The 22,390-nt window shown below is 40.3% G+C and overlaps 1 protein-coding gene across 1 annotated transcript in view; it reads right to left on the reverse strand.

The window, feature by feature from the left end:
- LOC134734732 (protein S100-A15A) overlaps positions 1–4,782 on the reverse strand; it is a 40,743-nt gene extending 35,961 nt beyond the window's left edge. The window contains exon 1 of the mRNA XM_063628117.1: positions 4,680–4,782. The gene's annotated coding sequence lies outside the window, so the exon portion shown is untranslated. The remainder of the gene's footprint in view (positions 1–4,679) is intronic.
- Positions 4,783–22,390: the final 17,608 nt, after the last annotated feature.

Consider the following 22,390-nt stretch of genomic DNA (forward strand, 5'->3'; position numbering starts at 1 on the left):
AAGCCAGAAGAGAGTGGGGGCCGATATTCAACATTCTTAAAGAAAAGAATTTTCAACCCAGAATTTCCTATCCCGCCAAACTAAGCTTCATAAGTGAAGGAGAAATAAAATACTTTACAGACAAGCAAACGCTGAGAGATTTTGTCACCACCAGGCCTGCCCTAAAAGAGCTCCTGAAGGAAGCACTAAACATGGAAAGGAACAACCGGTACCAGCCCCTGCAAAAACATGCCAAATTGTAAAGACCATCGAGGCTAGGAAGAAACTATAGCAACTAACGAGCAAAATAACCAACTAACATCATAATGACAGGATCAGATTCACACATAACAATATTCACGTTAAATGTAAATGGGCTAAATGCTCCAATCAAAAGACACAGACTGGCAAACTGGATAAGGAGTCAGGACCCATCAGTGTGCTGTATTCAGGAAACCCATCTCACGTGCAGAGACACACATAGACTCAAAATAAAGGGATGGAGGAAGATCTATCAAGCAACTGGAAAACAAAAAAAGGCAGGGGTTGCAATCCTAGTCTCTGATAAAATAGACTTTAAACCAACAAAGATCAAAAGAGACAAAGAAGGCCATTACATAATGGTAAAGGGATCAATTCAACAAGAAGAGCTAACTATCCTAAATATATATGCACCCAACACAGGAGCACCCAGATTCATAAAGCAAGTCCTCAGTGACCTACAAAGGGACTTAAACTCCCACACAATAATAATGGGAGATTTTAACACCCCACTGTCAGCATTAGACAGATCAACGAGATGGAAAGTTAACAAGGATATCCAGGAATTGAACTCAGCTCTACATAAAGTGGACCTAATAGACATCTACAGAACTCTGAACCCCAAATCAACAGAATATACATTTTTTTCAGCACCACACCACACCTATTCCAAAATTGACCACATAGTTGGAAGTAAAGCTCTTCTCAGCAAATGTAAAAGAACAGAGATTATAACAAACTGTCTCTCAGACCACAGTGCAATCAAACTAGAACTCAGGATTAAGAAACTCAGTCAAAACCGCTCAACTACATGGAAACTGAACAACCTGCTCCTGAATGACTATTGGGTACATAATGAAATGAAGGCAGAAATAAAGATGTTCTTTGAAACCAATGAGAACAAAGACACAACATACCAGAATCTCTGGGACACGTTCAAAGCAGTGTGTAGAGGGAAATTTATAGCACTAAATGCCCACAAGAGAAAGCAGGAAAGAGCTAAAATTGACACCCTAACATCACAATTAAAAGAACTAGAAAAGCAAGAGCAAACACATTCAAAAGCTAGCAGAAGGCTAGAAATAACTAAAATCAGAGCAGAACTGAAGGAAATAGAGACACAAAAAACCCTTCAAAAAATTAATGAATCCAAGAGCTGGTTTTTTGAAAAGATCAACAAAATTGATGGACCGCTAGCAAGACTAATAAAGAAGAAAAGAGAGAAGAATCAAATAGATGCAATAAAAAACGAAAAAGGGGATATCACCACCGATCCCACAGAAATACAATCTACCATCAGAGAATACTACAAACACCTCTATGCAAATAAACTAGAAAATCTGCAAGAAATGGATAAATTCCTCGACAAATACACCCTCCCAAGACTAAACCAGGAAGAAGTTGAATCTCTGAATAGACCAATAACAGGTTCTGAAATTGTGGCAATAATCAATAGCTTACCAACCAAAAAGAGTCCAGGACCTGATGGATTCACAGCTGAATTCTACCAGAGGTACAAGGAGGAACTGGTACCATTCCTTCTGAAACTATTCCAATGGATAGAAAAAGAGGGAATCCTCCCTAACACATTTTACGAAGCCAACATCGTCCTGATACCAAAACCTGACAGAGACATAACCAAAAAAGAGAATTTCAGACCAATATCCTTGATGAACATTGATGCAAAAATCCTCAATAAAATACTGGCAAACCGAATCCAGCAGCACATCAAAAAGCTTATCCACCATGATCAAGTGGGCTTCATCCCTGGGATGCAAGGCTGGTTCAACATACGCAAATCAATAAATGTAATCCAGCATATAAACAGAACCAAAGACAAAAACCACATGATTATCTCAATAGATGCAGAAAAGGCCTTTGACAAAATTCAACAATGCTTCATGCTAAAAACTCTCAATAAATTAGGTATTGATGGGACGTATCTCAAAATAATAAGAGCTATCTACAACAAACCCACAGCCAATATCATACTGAATGGGCAAAAACTGGAAGCATTCCCTCTGAAAACTGGCACAAGACAGGGATGCCCTCTCTCACCACTACTATTCAACATAGTGCTGGAAGTTCTGGCCAGAGCAATCAGGCAGGAGAAGGAAATAAAGGGTATTCAATTCGGAAAAGAGGAAGTCAAATTGTCCCTGTTTGCAGATGACATGATTGTATATCTAGAAAACCCCATTGTCTCAGCCCAAAATCTCCTTAAGCTGATTAGCAACTTCAGCAAAGTCTCAGGATACAAAATTAATGTACAAAAATCACAAGCATTCTTGTACACCAATAACAGACAAACAGAGAGCCAAATCATGAGTGAACTCCCATTCACAATTGCTTCAAAGAGAATCAAATACCTAGGAATCCAACTTACAAGGGATGTGAAGGACCTCTTCAAGGAGAACTACAAACCACTGCTCAATGAAATAAAAGAGGATACAAACAAATGGAAGAACATTCCATGCTCATGGGTTGGAAGAATCAATATCGTGAAAATGGCCATACTGCCCAAGGTAATTTATAGATTCAATGCCATCCCCATCAAGCTACCAATGACTTTCTTCACAGAATTGGAAAAAACTACTTTAAAGTTCATATGGAACCAAAAAAGAGCCCGCATCGCCAAGTCAATCCTAAGCCAAAAGAACAAAGCTGGAGGCATCACGCTACCTGACTTTAAACTATACTACAAGGCTACAGTAACCAAAACAGCATGGTACTGGTACCACAACAGAGACATAGATCAATGGAACAGAACAGAGCCCTCAGAAATGATGCCGCATAGCTACAACTATCTGATCTTTGACAAACCTGACAAAAACAAGAAATGGGGAAAGGATTCCCTATTTAATAAATGGTGCTGGGAAAACTGGCTAGCCATATGTAGAAAGCTGCAACTGGATCCCTTCCTTACACCTTATACAAAAATTAATTCAAGATGGATTAAAGACTTATATGTTAGACCTAAAACCATTAAAATCCTACAAGAAAACCTAGGCAATACCATTCAGGACATAGGCGTGGGCAAGGACTTCATGTCTAAAACACCAAAAGCAATGGCAACAAAAGCCAAAATCGACAAATGGGATCTCATTAAACTAAAGAGCTTCTGCACAGCAAAAGAAACTATCATCAGAGTGAACAGGCAACCTACACAATGGGAGAAAATTTTTGCAACCTACTCATCTGACAAAGGGCTAATATCCAGAATCTACAATGAACTCAAACAAATTTACAAGAAAAAACAAACAACCCCATCAAAAAGTGGGCAGAGGACATGAACAGACACTTCTCAAAAGAAGACATTTATGCAGCCAAAAAACACATGAAGAAATGCTCATCATCACTGGCCATCAGAGAAATGCAAATCAAAACCACAGTGAGATACCATCTCACACCAGTTAGAATGGCCATCATTAAAAAATCAGGAAACAACAGGTGCTGGAGAGGATGTGGAGAAATAGGAACACTTTTACACTGTTGGTGGGACTGTAAACTAGTTCAACCATTGTGGAAGTCAGTGTGGCGATTCCTCAGGGATCTCGAACTAGAAATACCATTTGACCCAGCCATCCCATTACTGGGTATATACCCAAAGGACTATAAATCATGCTGCTATAAAGACACATGCACACGTATGTTTATTGCGGCACTATTCACAATAGCAAAGAGTTGGAACCAACCCAAATGTCCAACAACGATAGACTGGATTAAGAAAATGTGGCACATATACACCATGGAATACTATGCAGCCATAAAAAATGATGAGTTCGCGTCCTTTGTAGGGACATGGATGAAACTGGAAAACATCATTCTCAGTAAACTATCGCAAGGACAAAAAACCAAACACCGCATGTTCTCACTCATAGGTGGGAATTGAACAATGAGAACTCACGGACACAGGAAGGGGAACATCACGCTCCGGGGACTGTTGTGGGGTGGGGGGAGGGTGGAGGGACAGCATTAGGAGATACACCTAATGCTAAATGACAAATTAATGGGTGCAGGAAATCAACATGGCACATAGATACATATGTAACAAACCTGCACATTGTGCACATGTACCCTAAAACCCTAAAGTATAATAAAAAAAATAAAAATAAAAAAAATAAAATAAAATAAAATAAATAAAAAAAATAAAAAAAAATAAAAAAAAAAAAAGAAAATTGATTTGATTTCATCCAATATTCCTTCGAAAGAGTGTCAAGAAATAGGGTGGGGGCAATGTGTCATTCTGCATTGGAGGGAGGACATTTTAGAGCAAGGCCTAAAGGCACAGGTATTAGTGTCATATTGATCAGAATTCAACCTTTGTTCTAACACATACTAGAGCAAGAATTTACTTGATTTGGAATAATTAATAGCTTCTGGACATTATATTGGTACTAAAGAGAAAGAATACTTGACAGCTCTATGCCCACACTCACATTACAGCTGATGTGAAAGAGATTCTGGAAATCCAAACGTTCCCCAGAAATTCTGATATCAAAATATTCCAATAACTTTTTTTTTTTTCAGACGAAGTCTCACTCTGTCGCCAGGGCTGGAGTCCTGTGAGCTGTCCGTGGTGCTGAATTCACTGTGACGTCACTCCTGTCTCTCTTTGCTTTCTTCTGACTGACGTTTATTCAGCCTTCTCTACAGGAATCTCTTATGTTCCCCCGCATGCCGGTGGTTTTTGAGTAGGCTCCTGGAGAGTGATCTCAACTTTCCAGGAAGAAAAGAGGGCAAAGGGAACAATGTGAAAAGAAGCAGAAAATCATAAAAGACCATGTGTTTGATAAACAACCAGATTGTTTCTGGTTCCCTGTCACTACAACCACACCATGACAGCATACTCATACATGTCCCCTTATAAATCTGTGAGGTAGTTTCTTTGGTATTCTTCCCCTGGAAATGGGTTGATGCATCATAGATTTTATATATATATACATATTTTTTTAACTAAGTGTGAGATAATATCTTATTGTTTTTGTAACTTGCATTTTACAAGAGTTCTGACCAGCACCAGATAAGCTTCAGTGCTCTCCTTTCTTTGGCCTCAATATTATTGGATTAAAGAATTACTGCTTCTCACTAGGAGCATCATTTATTTACCATTATTTTCAATTTCATATTAAAACTCAATTTCTAGTAGAGTCTTTGGTTTCCTTGGTTTATTTTTCTATTTAAACATTTTTTATCTTTTATTATTCTTTACCATGTTTCAAAGTAGATTAAAGCAGTTAATATGAGCCAATCAGCTTCTTTGGGAATTACATAGAAGAGCATGAGAGCCTTTATTTCATGCAATGCAACAATGTAACTTTAAAGAAATTTAGAGTGGAACTCCAACTCATATCCACATTGCTCTATGCACAGTTAGCATTATTACATCTGAGCTACATTTACTTTATAATGTGCTGCCACAGTATTTGTCTACCCACTTCTCCAAGAATACTTTCCCTGCCCTCATATTGCCTCCCACTCCTTACCACCACAAACAATACTATGAGGAACATCATTATATATATTTCCTTATGTATCTGTGTGAATTTTTTTGGAGTATATATGTATATACCAAAAAGTAGACTACCTGGGACACAGATTCTATGTGCTCTTGGCTTGACTATTGTTTTCTTACCAACAGTACCAAGAGTTCCTATAGCTCAGCATTACTGCCAATATGTCTGCTTCTGGTTATGGAATACTTTTGTAGCAGACTAATTATCCTAATAAAACATAGAAAATGTGGATAAAAATCAGAAAATTATCTGCTTCAAAGCCTCAAAAACTACCAAAGTAACCAGGACTTGAAGGCTCTGGTTATCCAAGAGAAAGAAGACTCAGACAATGCACTCAAAATTAAAGCTGCCTCTCTTCCTGAGGAATTTATCAGTTCTCAAGTAGTTTGAACAAAGAAGTTAAAAACCAAACAGAAAGTAACTTCTAAGAGACAAAGAAGATTATTTGCGACTTTAATAGTCATTCAGGGCTGGTGAGATTAAAATTAGTGTTGAGGACTTCCAACACAGCCAGAACTTGAAAAGTCAAGAATTTAGATAAAAGAGAAGCAACAAATGGTGAGTTGATCACTCTAATTTTCTCCCTTTGAGGCATGCATTTTTTCACAAGTTGCACGGGACAAGAGGTACAGACCATCAGAAAATCTTTGTTAAAAAACTAAATAGCTAGTAAGAGCCTTTAGGAGATAAAAATCAAAGCTTAGAGGATTTCCAAGGTAGAGGTACCCTTCTAAACATTCCAGGATTTCAGTTAGAACCCCTAAAGTGCTACTCCTAGGAATAAGTATACGGATCAGAAATATAAATCCTAAAATTCAGTTTTGAATCAACTTTATCCCAGATTGGATTTATATGATCTGCTACTTGAATTCCTTTCCAGAAGCTAAAGAAAATTCTCTGGAGGGAGACAAAATCATCCATATCCTGAAATAAAAAAATTTCATTTTTAACGTTCAGCATTCAAAAAATCCAAGTACACCAAGAGAGAAGATAAAAATAGGCAATGGAAATAAAAGAAGACAACAGAGGATGTAAACAAACCCAGAGATGATAAGCCAGGCACAGAAAGATAAATATCACACGCTCTCACTCATCTGTGGGAGCTAAAAAAAAAAAAAAAAAAAAAAAAGTTGGTCTCATGGAGGTAGGGAGAATGATGGTTACTAGAGGCTGGGAAAGGTAAGTGGGTGGGGTGAAGGGAAATTGGTTAAATGAATAGAAACATCTAGCTATATAGAAGGAATAAGATCTAATGTTTTATGGCAGAATAGGGCAACTATAGTTAACGAGAGTGTATTGTATATTTCAAAATAGCTAGAAGAGAAAATTTCAAATTTTCCCACCACATAGAAATGATAAATACTTGAGGTGATTGATGCCCTAAATACCATGACTTGATCATTATACATTCTGTACATGTAACAAAATGTCACACATGTACCCCATAAGTATGTACCAATATTACACATCCATAAAAATTTTTTAAATGCTGTAAATGGAAGCAGAAAATTGAGAAGATCACAGAGGAGAGTGAAGTCAAAATAATTATTTAAGGTCAGACAAATAACAGTGTATTCGTATTGAATGAAAAGACCAGAAAACAGAAAAAATGATGGTGCATAAGAAAAGGAGGAGAATTTCTGTAGTGGGTGTTTGAAAAAAGCAAGGGGGATGGGATGTAGTGAAAGAGAACTGATAGACCTCCGCTGGGAACATAAAAACTTCATGGTAGTAGAGGGAAGACAGAGTGTATGGCCACTGATTCTGCTAAGAGGGTAGATGGGGTAATTGAAGTATGCACAGCCCCTGCTGTTTACTTATTTCTTTGTTACAAATATGTAAACACCAACTTAGGGAGCCTTAGTTACCTTAGATGTAAAAATGGGGACAATGTCACTTATTTCCTGGGGTTGTTATGAACACTTAAATGAGGTAAAGCATGTGCGATGTTTTGTAAGATGGGAAGAGGGATAGTGGTGTTAACGATTGTTATTAGATAGTCAGCAGGCTACGTGACTTGTGGGTAGGGAGAAGGTCTCCTGGCTTAACATATCTCTCTTCTGTCTGCAAAAAAAATTTCCCCCTCTAGATTCAACCCTTTGGGTTCGTCTGCTCCTTCTGGAAGCTTCTTTTCATGTACCCCTGGGAGCAGTAGTGACACCACAGAATCATAATGCCAACTGAAATGAGGCAGCCCTAAAAGCCTGGAGAGCTTTTGATTCCCACTCACTATAACAACTAACTTCACCATTAAACCATTAGCACCCACTGACCTTACTGGCATAAATAATGCAACAAATTGAATCACAGAGAGTGAGCTCCAACAAGGAGGGGATTCAGAATTGGTATATTTTGATGGAATGATGAGGAGAGGAGTGGAGGTAGTTTTTTTTTCTTTCCTTCTTTCTTTCTTTTTTTTTTTAGATGGAGTCTCACTCTGTCTCGCAGGCCGGAGTGCAAGGGCGCAATCTCAGCTCACTGCAACCTCTGCCTCCCAGGCTCAAGCAATTCTCCTGCCTCAGCCTCCTGAGTAGCTGGGATTAGAGGCACGTGCCACCACACCTAGCTAATTTTTGTATTTTTAGTAGAGATGGGGTTTCACCATGTTGGCCAGGCTGGTCTTGAACTCCTGACCTCAGGTGATCCACCCACCTCGGCTTCCCAAAGTGCTGGGATTATAGGCATGAGCCACCACACCCAGCCAAGTGGAGGTAGTTTTGAGACTGGGGTCCAAAGTGTGCTGGCCCATGTAGAATGAATATTGGGCATTTCAAGGGGCACAGGCACACCCGGCCTAAGAATTTTGAGATCTCCTATGCATGCTCTCATTTGAGCCAAGAGTCACCAGTTAAAACGCCAGGGTCAGGGCTGCCCATCCCATCCATTACGGCCTTCCCAACCCCACCCTCCTGCAACCCCCACCTCACCCCCTACATATTTCCCCTTAGCCTCTGTCATCCCCTTCTCATCTTCCTAGTCCAGCCCCAGGTTGTAACATTCCTTTTGTTTGATATCTTCTACTCAGAGGAAAAAAAAAAAAGAGCCCAGATTTCTTAGAAAAGTTGTTTAAGAAGGACAGGAATCATGATGAGGAGATCAATTTTTTTGAGCTTCTCCCCAGTGTTGCTGCAGTTGCTAAGGGGTTGCACTATTAGTTCCATGGCTAGAAGCCTTGTTCTGAGGGTTACAGATGACCAAGCTCAAGCCCAGCCTAGCCCAGCCCAGCCCATGGGCTCTCCACCCAGACCCCAGCATAGCAGACACCAAGAGCCAGTAAACTGGTCCCTTGCTCTGGTTGCTGTGTTATTTTCCTCTTTCTCTTTGGTCATGCATGTTGGCACTACAGCAGATTCTTGATTAGCTACTTTGTTTTATCTTTTTTTTTTAGACCGTCTTACTATGTCGCCCAGGCTGGAGTGCAGTGGCATGATCTCAGTTCACTGTAACCTCTCCTTCCTGGGTTCAAGTGATTCTCCCGCCTCAGCCTCCCGAGTAGCTGAAATTACAAGTGCCCACGAGTAGCTGAAATTACAGGTGCCCGCCACCATACCCAGCTAATTTTTGTATTTTTAGTAGAGGCAAGATTTCCCCATGTTGGCCAGGCTGGTCTCGAACTTCTGACCTCAAGTGATCCACCCACCTCAGCCTCCCAAAGTGCTGGGATTACAGGGGTGAGCCATACTTAATTTTTTTAGGTGGTTTTTCCCCTCTTTTATAGGTTTGGACACACACGCACAAACGCACACACATAAGCACTCAGTTTTTGTGGTTACCTTTGAAATTTTAACTTGCTTGCAATAAAGGCTAGACTAGAGTTAATCAATATCTCTTCTCTCCACCTGAACAATCTAAATAATTCACTTTAAATTTAGAGACTTCCTTTCTGGCTTATATGCTATTTTTTTTTTCAGCCTTTTAACTCTCCTTAAAAATTACATCCATGGGTGTGTGACGCAGAAGACGGGTGATTTCTGCATTTCCATCTGAGGTACTGGGTTCATCTCACTAGGGAGTGCCAAACAGTGGGTGCAGGACAGTCGGTGCAGCGCACCGTGCGTGAGCCAAAGCAGGGCGAGGCATTGCCTCACTCGGGAAGCACAAGGGGTCAGGGAGTTCCCTTTCCTAGTCAAAGAAAGGGGTAACAGATGGCACCTGGAAAATCAGGTCACTCCCACCCTAATACTGTGCTTTTCCAACGGGCTTGGAAAAAGGCACACCAGGAGATTGTCTCCCGCACCTGGCTTGGAGGGTCCTACACCCACGGAGTCTCGCTGATGGCTAGCATAGCAGTCTGAGATCAAACTGCAAGGCAGCAGTGAGGCTGGGGGAGGGGCGCCCGCCATTGCCCAGGTTTGCTTAGGTAAACAAAGCAGCCAGGAAGCTCGAACTGAGTGGAGCACACCACAGCTCAAGGAGGCCTGCCTGCCTCTGTAGGCTCCACCTCTGGGGGCAGGGCACAGACAAACAAAAAGTCAGCAGGAACCTCTGCAGACTTAAATGTCCCTGTTGGACAGCTTTGAAGAGAGTAGTGGTTCTCCCAGCATGCAGCTGGAGATCTGAGAACAGGCAGACTGCCTCCTAAAGTGGGTCACTGACCCCCGAGCAGCCTAACTGGGAGGCACCCCCCAGTAGGGACAGACTGACACCTCACTCGGCCGGGTACTCCTCTGAGACAAAACTTCCAGAGGAATGATCAGACAGCTGAATTTGCGGTTCACAAAAATCTGCTGTTCTGCAGCCACCGCTGCTGTCACCCAGCCGAATAGGGTCTGGAGTGGACCTCTAGCAAACTCCAACAGACCTGCAGCTGAGGGTCCTGTCTGTTAGAAGGAAAACTAACTAACAGAAAGGACACCCACACCAAAAACCCATCTGTACCTCACCATCGTCAAAGACCAAAAGTAGAGAAAACTACAAAGATGGGGATAAAACAGAGCAGAAAAACTGGAAACTCTAAAAAGCAGAGTGCCTCTCCTCCTCCAAAGGAATGCAGTTCCTCACCAGCAACGGAACAAAGCTGGACAGAGAATGACTTTGACAAGTTGAGAGAAGAAGGCTTCAGACGATCAAACTACTCTGAGCTACAGGAGGAAATTCAAACCAATGGCAAAGAAGTTAAAAACTTTGAAAAAAAAGTTAGACGACTGTATAACTAAAATAACCAATGCAGAGAAGTGCTTGAAGGAGCTGATGGAGCTGAAAGCCAAGTTTTGAGAACTACGTGAAGAATGCAGAAGCCTCAGTAGCTGTTGCAATCAACTGGAAGAAAGGGTATCAGTGATGGAAGATGAAATGAATGAAATGAAGTGAGAAGGGAAATTTAGAGAAAAAAGAATAAAAAGAAATGAACAAAGCCTCCAAGAAATATGGGACTATGTGGAAAGACCAAACCTACATCTGATTGGTGTACCTGAAAGTGACAGGGAGAATGGAACCAAGTTGGAAAACCCTCCGCAAGATATTATCCAGGAGAACTTCCCCAATCTAGCAAGGCAGGCCAACATTCAGATTCAGGAAATACAGAGAATGCCACAAAGATACTCCTCGAGAAGAACAACTACAAGACACATAATTGTCAGATTCACCAAAGTTGAAATGAAGGAAAAAGTGTTAAGGGCAGCCAGAGAGAAAGGTCGGGTTACCCACAAAGGGAAGCCCATCAGACTAACAGCTGATCTCTCAGCAGAAATTCTACAAGCCAGAAGAGAGTGGGGGCCAATATTCAACATTCTTAAAGAAAAGAAATTTCAACCCAGAATTTCATATCCAGCCAAACTAAGTTTCATAAGTGAAAGAGAAATAAAATCCTTTACAGACAAGCAAATGCTGAGAGATTTTGTCACCACCAGGCCTGCCCTAAAAGAGCTCCTGAAGGAAGCACTAAACATGGAAAGGGACAACTGGTACCAGCCACTGCAAAAACATGCCAACACGTAAAGACGGTCAAGGCTAGGAAGAAACTGCATCAACTAATGAGCAAAATAACCAGCTAACATCATAATGCCAGGATCAAATTCATACATAACAATATTAACTTTAAAGGTAAATGGGCTAAATGCTCCAATTAAAAGACACAGACTGGCAAATTGGATAAGGAGTCAAGACCCACCGGTGTGCTGTATTCAGGAAACCCATCTCACATGCAGAGACACACATAGACTCAAAATAAAGGGATGGAGGAAGATCTACCAAGCAAATGGAAAACAAAAAAAGGCAGGGGTTGCAATCCTAGTCTCTGATAAAACAGACTTTAAACCAACAAAGATCAGAAGCAACAAAGAAGGCCATTATACAATGATAAAGGGATCAATTCAACAAGAAGAGCTAACTATCCTAAATATATATGCACCCAACACAGGAGCACCCAGATTCATAAAGCGAGTCCTGAGGGACCTACAAAGAGACTTAGACTCCCACACAATAATAATGGGATATTTTAACACCCCACTGTCAACATTAGACAGATCAACGAGAGAGAAAGTTGACAAGGATACCCAGGAATTGAACTCAGCTCTACACAAAGTGGACCTAATAGACATCTACAGAACTCTCCACCCCAAATCAACAGAACATACATTTTTTTCAGCACCACACCACACCTATTCCAAAATTGACCACATAGTTGGAAGTAAAGCTCTCCTCAGCAAATGTAAAAGAACAGAAATTATAACAAACTGTCTCTCAGACCACAGTGCAATCAAACTAGAACTCAGGATTAAGAACCTCACTCAAAACCGCTCAACTACATGGAAACTGAACAACCTGCTATTGAATGACTACTGGGTACATAACGAAATGAAGGCAGAAATAAAGATGTTCTTTGAAACCAACAAGAACAAAAACACAACATACCAGAATCTCCGGGACACATTCAAAACAGTGTATAGAGGGAAATTTATAGCACTAAATGCCCACAAGAGAAAGCAGGAAAGATCCAAAATTGACACCCTAACATCACAATTAAAAGAACTAGAAAAGCAAGAGCAAACACATTCAACAGCTAGCAGAAGGCTAGAAATAACTAAAATCAGAGCAGAACTGAAGGAAATAGAGACACAAAAAACCCTGCAAAAAGTTAATAAATCCAGGAGTTGGTTTTTTGAAAAGATCAACAAAATTGATAGACCACTAGCAAGATTAATAGAGAAGAAAAGAGAGAAGAATCAAATAGATGCAATAAAAAATGATAAAGGGGATATCACCACCTATCCCACAGAAATACAATCTACCGCCAGAGAATACTACAAACACCTCTATGCAAATATACTAGAAAATCTAGAAGAAATGGATAAATTCCTCGACAAATACACCCTCCCAAGACTAAACCAGGAAGAAGTTGAATCTCTGAATAGACCAATAACAGGCTCTGAAATTGTGGCAATAATCAATAGCTTACCAACGAAAAAGAGTCCAGGACCTGATGGATTCACAGTCGAATTCTACCAGAGGTACAAGGAGGAACTGGTACCATTCCTTCTGAAACTATTCCAATCGATAGAAAAAGAGGGAATCCTCCCTAACACATTTTATGAGGCCAGCATCCTCCTGATACCAAAGCCTGGCAGAGACACAACCAAAAAAGAGAATTTCAGACCAAAATCCTTGATGAACATTGATGCAAAAATCCTCAATAAAATACTGGCAAACCGAATCCAGCAGCACATCAAAAAGCTTATCCACCGTGATCAAGTGGGCTTCATACCTGGGATGCAAGGCTGGTTCAACATACACAAATCAATAAATGTAATCCAGCATATAAACAGAACCAAAGACAAAAACCACATGAGTATCTCAATAGACGCAGAAAAGGCCTTTGACAAAATTTAACAACCCTTCATGCTAAAAACTCAATAAATTAGGTATTGATGGGACATATCTCAAAATAATAAGAGCTATCTATGACAAACCCACAGCCAATATCATACTGAATGGGCAAAAACTGGAAGCATTCCCTCTGAAAACTGGCACAAGACAGGGATGCCCTCTCTCACCACTCCTATTCAACATAGTGTTGAAAGTTTTGGCCAGGGCAATCAGGCAGGAGAAGGAAAGAAAAGGTATTCAATGAGGAAAAGAGGAAGTCAAATTGTCCTTTTTTGCAGATGACATGATTGTATATCTAGAAAACCCCATTGTCTCAGCCCAAAATCTCCTTAAGCTGATAAGCAACTTCAGCAAAGTCTCAGGATACAAAATCGATGTACAAAAATCACAAGCATTCTTGTACACCAATCACAGACAAACAGAGAGCCAAATCATGAGTGAACTCCCATTCACAATTGCTTCAAAGAGAATGAAATACCTAGGAATCCAACTTACAAGGGATGTGAAGGACCTCTTCAAGGAGAACTACAAACCACTGCTCAATGAAATAAAAGAGGATACAAACAAATGGAAGAACATTCCATGCTCATGGGTTGGAAGAAACAATATCGTGAAAATGGCCATACTGCCTAAGGTAATTTATAGATTCAATGCCATCCCCATCAAGCTACCAATGACTTTCTTCACAGAATTGGAAAAAACTACTTTAAAGTTCATATGGAACCAAAAAAGAGCCCACATCACCAAGTCAATCTTAAGCAAAAGAACAAAGCTGGAGGCATCACACTACCTGCCTTCAAACTATACTACAAGGCTACAGTAACCAAAACAGCATGGTACTGGTACCACAACAGAGACATAGACCAATGGAACAGAACAGAGCCCTCAGAAATAATGCTGCATATCTACAATGATCTGATCTTTGACAAACCTGACAAAAACAAGAAATGGGAAAAGGATTCCCTATTTAATAAATGGTGCTGGGAAAACTGGCTAGCCATATGTAGAAAGCTGAAACTGGATCCCTTCCTTACACCTTATACAAAAATTAATTCAAGATGGATTAAAGACTTAAATGTGAGACCTAAAACCATAAAAACCCTAGAAGAAACCCTAGGCAATACCATTCAGGACATAGGTGTGGGCAAAGACTTCATGTCTAAACCACCAAAAGCAATGGCAACAAAAGCCAAAATTGACAAATGGGATCTAATTAAACTCAAGAGCTTCTGCACAGCAAAAGAAACTACCATCAGAGTGAACAGGCAACCTAAAAAATGGGAGAAAATGTTCTCAACCTACTCATCTGACAAAGGGCTAATATCCAGAATCTACAATAAACTCAAACAAATTTACAAGAAAAAAACAAACGACCCCATCAAAAAGTGGGCAAAGGATATGAACAGACACTTCTCAAAAGAAGACATTTATGCAGCCAGAAAGCACATGAAAAAATGCTCATCATCACTGGCCATCAGAGAAATGCAAATCACAGCCACAATGAGATACTGTCTCACACCAGTTAGAATGGCCATCATTAAAAAGTCAGGAAACAACAGGTGCTGGAGAGGATGTGGAGAAATAGGAACACTTTTACACTGTTGGTGGGACAGTAAACTAGTTCAACCATTGTGGAAGTCAGTGTGGTGATTCCTCAGGGATCTAGAACTAGAAATACCATTTGACCCAGCCATCCCATTACTGGGTATATACCCAAAGGACTATAAATCATGCTGCTATAAAGACACATGCACACGTATGTTTATTGTGGCACTATTCACAATAGCAAAGACTTGGAACCAACCCAAATGTCCAACAATGATAGACTAGATTAAGAAAATGTGGCACATATATACCATGGAATACTATGCAGCCATAAAAAAGGATGAGTTCGTGTCCTCTGTAGGGACATGGATGAAACTGGAAACCATCATTCTCAGTAAACTATCACAAGGACAAAAAAATCAAACACCGCATGTTCTCACTCATAGGTGGGAATTGAACAATGAGAACACATGGACACAGGAAGGCGAACATCACACTCTGGGGACTGTTGTGGGGTGGGGGAGGGAGGAGGGACAGCATTAGGAGATATACCTAATGCTAAATGACCAGTTAATGGGTGCAGCACACCAACACGGCACATGGATACATATGTAACAAACCTGCACATTGCACACATGTACCCTGAAACTTAAAGTATAATAATAAAAAAAAAAATTATATCCATGTGGTGTCAATTAGCAGATTCCTCAGCCTCTCTCTTCCCTTTGTAACTCAGTAGATCTAGAGCCTTAAGCATATTCAGGGTTCAGGTTTTTTAAAGCAGATTACTTCAAATGTGGGATTGTCTACTATCAAGAGTACATGTCTGGGTGTCTTTTTCTTATGTATCAGCTATGAATGATCATTGTCCCTTCTTTAGGAATGATTATTATTTGAGACAGTGTCTTGCTCTGTTGCTCAGGCTGGAGTGCTGTGGCAGGATCATGGCTCACTGCAGCCTTGACCTTCCTAGCTCAAGTAATCCTTCTGACTCACCGTCTTAAGTAGCTGGGATTGCTGGTGTGTGCTAGCATGCCTTGCTAATTTTTTATTTTTTGTAGAGATGGGCATCTCACTATGTTGCCCTGGTTAGTCTGGAAGTCCTGGGTTCAAGGGATCCTTCCACCTTGGCCTCCCAAAGTGCTAGGATTAGAGATGTGAGCCACTGTGCAGGGCCAGGAATTATTATTTTTGATTTACGCAAATATTTAACTATGATTACTCACTTGTTTGCTATTTCCATTATTTATCATTCTTTGTGCATTAGGGTAGTTTTCCTTTTACTTGCGGTACTGTACTTGCTTTTGAGTTTTCTTTAGTAAGAGTGTGGTGGGGGGTAAATCATCTTAGTTTTTGTATATCTGAAAATGTCTTTATTTCATCCTTTTAAATTTTTTTAAATTATGAAGTAATTTTTCAGACACATTAAGAATAGAGAAAATAGTGTGATAACTACATATGTATTCATTGCCCACTTTGATGATGGTCAATACATGACCATCTTGTTCCACTTATAGTACCATCCATTCCTATCCTTCATTTTTGTTGGGCAAATTCCAAACTTCATATAATTTCATCTCTAACCATTTCAATTTGTATTTCTAAAAGATAAGGACAACCTAAGAAGCCCATAATCACAACGTTACTATCATATCTAAAAGTAATTAATAGTATTTCTTTAATATAATCAAATATCCAGTCAATATTCACATTTTTCCAGTTGTGATGGATTTTTTTTTTTTAAGTTTACTTAACCAGAGATCAAATAAGTTACATACAGTATATCTGATTGATACGGCTCTAAAGGCTTTTCGTTGTTGTTGTCTTTCTTTCTTTTTTTTCTTTTTTTTTTTTGCTTTTTGTTTTTTGTTTTTTCTGGGTTGTTTTGTTTTTGTTTTTGTTGTTTTTCTTGTTTTTGTTGTTGTTGTCATTGCAAGACAGAGTTTTGCTTTGTTGCCTAGGCTGGAATGCAGTGGTGCAATCTTGGTTCACTGCAACCTCCACCTCCCAGGTTCAAGTGATTCTCTTGCCTCAGCTTCTTGAGTAGCTGAGATTACAGGCATGTACCACCACACCCGGCTAATTTTTGTATTTTTAGTAGAAATGGTTTTTCTCATATTACCCAGGCTGGTCTCAAACTCCTGGCCTCAAGTGATCTGCCCACCCCGGTCTCCAAAAGTGTTGGGATTACAGGCATGAGCCACAGCACCCGGCCAAGGCTTTTTAACTGCGCAGCTTCACTCTCAATTTCTTCTTTTTCTCCTTTCATTTTGTTGTTGTTGTAGAAAGTGGGTCATTTTTCCTGTAGAATTTCCTACAGACTGGAGTTCCTGATTGCATCTATGTGGTGTCAATTAACAGATTACTCAGCCTCTCTCTTACCTTTGTAACTCGGTAGATCTAGAGCCTTAAGTATATTCAGGGTTCAGGTTTTTTAAAGCACATTGCTTCAAATGTGGGGTTGTCTACTATCAAGAGTACATGTCTGGGTGTCTTTTTCTTATGTATCAGCTATGAATGATCATTGCCAACACTGGGTAAATCCAACTCTGCCTACACTTCTGCAGATAACAAGTCTGGAGAAAAAACGTGCTTACCCTGTTGACTGGTCACACTTCAGATTCATGACCACTAATCCAACTGCACATTCAATACAAATAAGAGAGTATTTGCATGTTTCAATGATCCCATCTACCTTCTTATCAGAATCAGTGGCCGTACACTCTGCCTTCCTCCCACTACCATGAACTTTTTATGTTCCCAGCAGAGGTCCACCCGTCCTCTTTCACTACATCCCATTCCCCTTGCTTTTTTCACTCATTACAGAAATGCTCCTCTTTTTCTTATGCACCATCATTTTTTCTGTTTTCTGGTCTTTTCATTCTGTACAAGTATACTGTTATTTGTCTGACCTTAAAGAATTATTTTGAGTTCATTCTCCTCTGCAATCTTCTCAATTCTCTGCTTCCATTTACAGCAAATTTTTCTAAGAAAAGAATTTTTATGGATATATATTTGTATGTACTTATGGGGTACATGTGTGACATTTCTATCACCACAAGTATTTATCATTTTTATGTGATGGGAATATTTCAAGTCCTCTCTTCTAGCTATTTTGAAATATACAATACACTGTTGTTAACTATAGTTGCTCTACTCTGCTATCAAACATTAGATCTTATTTCTTCTATGCAGCTATATGTTTCTACCCATTTAGATAAAAGAGAAGCAAAAAATGGTGAATCAATCACTCTAATTTTCTCCTTTTGAGGCATGCATCTTTTCACAAGTTGTACAGGACAAGAGGTACAGCCCATCAGAATATTTTTGTTCAAAACCTAAATAGCTAATCAGAGCCTTTAGAAGATAAAAATCAGAGCTCAGAGTATTTCTAAGGTAGAGGTACCTTCTAAACATTCCAGGATTTCAGTTAGAACCCCATATTTTAGAGCGCTTTCTTCCTGGACCATTTTTTCTTTTATCTGAGGTCTCTAATTGCTTTGGGGTTTTTTTGGTAAAAATACAAAAAAATTAGCCTGGCGTGGTGGCAGGCGCCTATAGTCCCAGCTACTAGGGAGGCTGAGGCAGGAGAATGGTGTGAACCCGGGAGGCGGAGGTTGCAGTGAGCCAAGATCGCGCCACTGCACTCCAGCCTGGGCGACACAGCAAGAGTCCGTCTCGAAAAATAAATAAATAAATAAATAAATAAATAACAAAAAAATTCAAAAATTAGTCGGATGTGGTGGTGCACATCTGTAATCCCAACTATTCGGGAGGCTGACGAAAGAGAATTGCTTGAACCCAGGAGGCAGAAGTTGCAGTGAGCCAAAATTGCGCCACTGCACTCCAGCCTGGGTGACAGAGTGAGACTTCATCTGAAAAAAAAATTATTGGAATGTTTTAATATCAGAATTTCTTGGGACCATTTGGGATTCCAGAATCTCTTTCACATCAGCTGTCATGTGAGTGTGGGCATAGAGCTGTCAATTATTCTTTCTCTTTAGTACCAATATAACGTACAGTAGCTACTAATCACTCTAAATCAAGTAAATTCTTGCTCTAGTATGTGTTAGAACAAAGGTTGAATTCTTTTTTATTATGCTTTAAGTTTTAGGGTACATGTGCACAACATGCAGGTTTGTTACATATGTATACATGTGCCATGCTGGTGTGCTGCACCCATTAACTCGTCATTTAACATTAGGTATATCACCTAATGCTATCCCTCCCCCCTCCCCCCACCCCACAACAGGCCCCAGTGTGTGATGTTTCCCTTCCTGTGTCCATGTGTTCTCATTGTTCAATTCCCACCTATGAGTGAGAACATGCGGTGTTTGGTTTTTTGTCCTTGCAATAGTTTGCTGAGAATGATGGTTTCCAGCTTCATCCATGTCCCTACAAAGGACATGAACTCATCATTTTTTGTGGCTGCATAGTATTCCATGGTGTATATGTGCCACATTTTCTTAATCCAGTCTATCATTGTTGGACAGTTCGGTTGGTTCCAAGTCTTTGCTATTGTGAATAGTGCCGCAATAAACATACATGTGCATGTGTCTTTATAGTAGCATGATTTATAATCCTTTGGGTATATACCCAGTAATGGGATGGCTGGGTCAAAGGGTATTTCTAGTTCTAGATCCCTGAGGAATCACCACACTGACTTCCACAATGGTTGAACTAGTTTACAGTCCCACCAACAGTGTAAAAGTGTTCCTATTTCTCCACATCCTCTCCAGTACCTGTTGTTCCCTGACTTTTTAATGATGGCCATTCCAACTGGTGTGAGATGGTATCTCACTGTGGTTTTGATTTGCATTTCTCTGATGGCCAGTGATGATGAGCATTTTTTCATGTGTTTTTTGGCTGCATAAATGTCTTCTTTTGAGAAGTGTCTGTTCATATCCTTTGCCCACTTTTTGATGGGGTTGTTTGTTTTTTTCTTGTAAATTTGTTTGAGTTCATTGTAGATTCTGGATATTAGCCCCTTGTCAGATGAGTAGATTGCAAAAATTTTCTCCCATTCTGTAGGTTGCCTGTTCACTCTGATGGTAGTTTCTTTTGCTGTGCAGAAGCTTTTTAGTTTAATTAGATCCCATTTGTCAATTTTGGCTTTTGTTGCCATTGCTTTTGGTGTTTTAGACATGAAGTCCTTGCCCACACCTATGTCCTGAATGGTATTGCCTAGGTTTTCTTCTAGGGTTTTTATGGTTTTAGGTCTCACATTTAAGTCTTTAATCCATCTTGAATTAATTTTTGTATAAGGTGTAAGGAAGGGATCCAGTTTCAGCTTTCTACATATGGCTAGCCAGTTTTCCCAGCACCATTTATTAAATAGGGAATCCTTTCCCCATTTCTTGTTTTTGTCAGGTTTGTCAAAGATCAGATCATTGTAGATATGCAGCATTATTTCTGAGGGCTCTGTTCTGTTCCATTGGTCTATATCTCTGTTGTGGTACCAGTACCATGCTGTTTTGGTTACTGTAGCCTTGTAGTATAGTTTGAAGTCAGGTAACGTGATGCCTCCAGCTTTGTTCTTTTGGCTTAGGAACAAAGGTTGAATTCTGATCAATATGACACTAATACCTGTGCCCTTAGGCCTTGCTCTAAAATGTCCTCCTTCCAATGCAGAATGACACATTGCCTCCACCCTATTCCTTGACATTCTTTTGAAAAAATATTCGATGAAATCAAATCAATTTTCTGTCTGGTGACTGTTTGGAGCTCTGCGCTGTGGTTGCAGAGATGGTCTGGCCCCCTCTCCTCTTTATATCCATCTGCTTCTGTTCTATAAGCCACCTTGGTGAGTTTGGAATAACGCAGTTCTCTTGACAATCTGCCATAGCAAATCAGCAATATCTCAGGATTTGGGATCTTAACGAGGAACTGTATGTCACACCTGTGGTCCCTGCCCTGTGATCACCTCTCTGGGATGACATGGGTGTGTAAACAGAATATCCGAATAGATGTGATGAGTCCTGCATTGACATAAGCATGCAGAGTGTGAAATAGTCTCAGGAACATTAGACAAGTCTCCCTTGAGAAGGTGATTTCTAATCCTAGACAAGAAGATGAAGAAGTATTTGTCCACACACTCCCTCCTAATTTTTATGTGCCATTGCCAGTTGGATGGAATATTATCAGATGAAATAAGAACTGGAAAAATAAAGGGAGGGCAGGCTCACATTAGCAGTGGCCAGTTGCCTTCTGGACTGTAGAGATGGATTGAAGGTCCAGCAACCCCACCCCAGGGAGACCCTCTCGTCTTTTGGGAGATCAGGACTTGAGTCAAGCTCTTCAGTCATTTGCATTATTCTTTTTGGCCTAGTTCCAGATTCTGGTTTCCAGATTCTGGGGTCCTCTCCTAAGCTTCACAACCTGCCTCCCAAACTGAAGATTTTAGATTTTGCCTGCTGTTTACATGAGGTGGTATTGACCAGAATTTGCACAAATGCATTTTGTAATAAAAAATAATATAGAGTACTTATTATGAGCTGGGATCCAGTACTGCCATGTGCTGGGTAACCAGGAGATCTGAGGTAACAGTGTTTTCCTTCCATGATTGCAAGTCTGGATGGAAAGACATCAAAGAAATTTGAGGTAATGTAGCCACTATGGTAGGAGTGGGGTCAGGGTGAGGGAGGCGCAAATGAGGGAGAGATCATTTCTTTGGGGTGAAGGGATAGTGGTTGACCATCTAAATGTCTAAGAGACACTGACATTAAAGCTCAGTCCTGAAATGTAAGTTAATGAGACAGATGAATTATTAAATGACATCCGGCAGAGGCAGCGTTTGAAAAACTGGTAATGAGGCATGAAATACTGAGATATATTGATGCGGGGGTGTGTTGAGCATTCTTGGAATAACAGCAGCTGGGTGAACACGAGGGATTCAGAGAGTGCTGGGGAGAGAGGAAGTCAGGCACCCACCCTTGGGACCCTGGCATGACGGTTCTGAGCAGTGACCAGCAGTCCTGGTGGAGGAGAGAGGAGGACAATGGGGGAAGATGGTTCTGGTTTGGAGATCTGCAGGGAAGGTGTGGCCCAAGGAAAGTGGGCAACAGAGCTAAGAGAGGAAAGAGAGCAATTCTGGGGTGGATGATGGGGGGCAGGCTGCATAGAGAAGGCAGCAGGGTGCTGGGAGGAGAAAATGAAAGCCCAGGGACTGCAGGTCTCTGTGAGTTCCAAGAACAGGTGGAATGAGAATGAGAAAGGGAGAGAAGGAGAGAGAAGAAAACTAATGGTCTAACACTGGGATTTGGAGG

This window comes from Symphalangus syndactylus, chromosome 12 (assembly GCF_028878055.3).
Source record: "Symphalangus syndactylus isolate Jambi chromosome 12, NHGRI_mSymSyn1-v2.1_pri, whole genome shotgun sequence".
NCBI lineage: Eukaryota > Metazoa > Chordata > Mammalia > Primates > Hylobatidae > Symphalangus > Symphalangus syndactylus.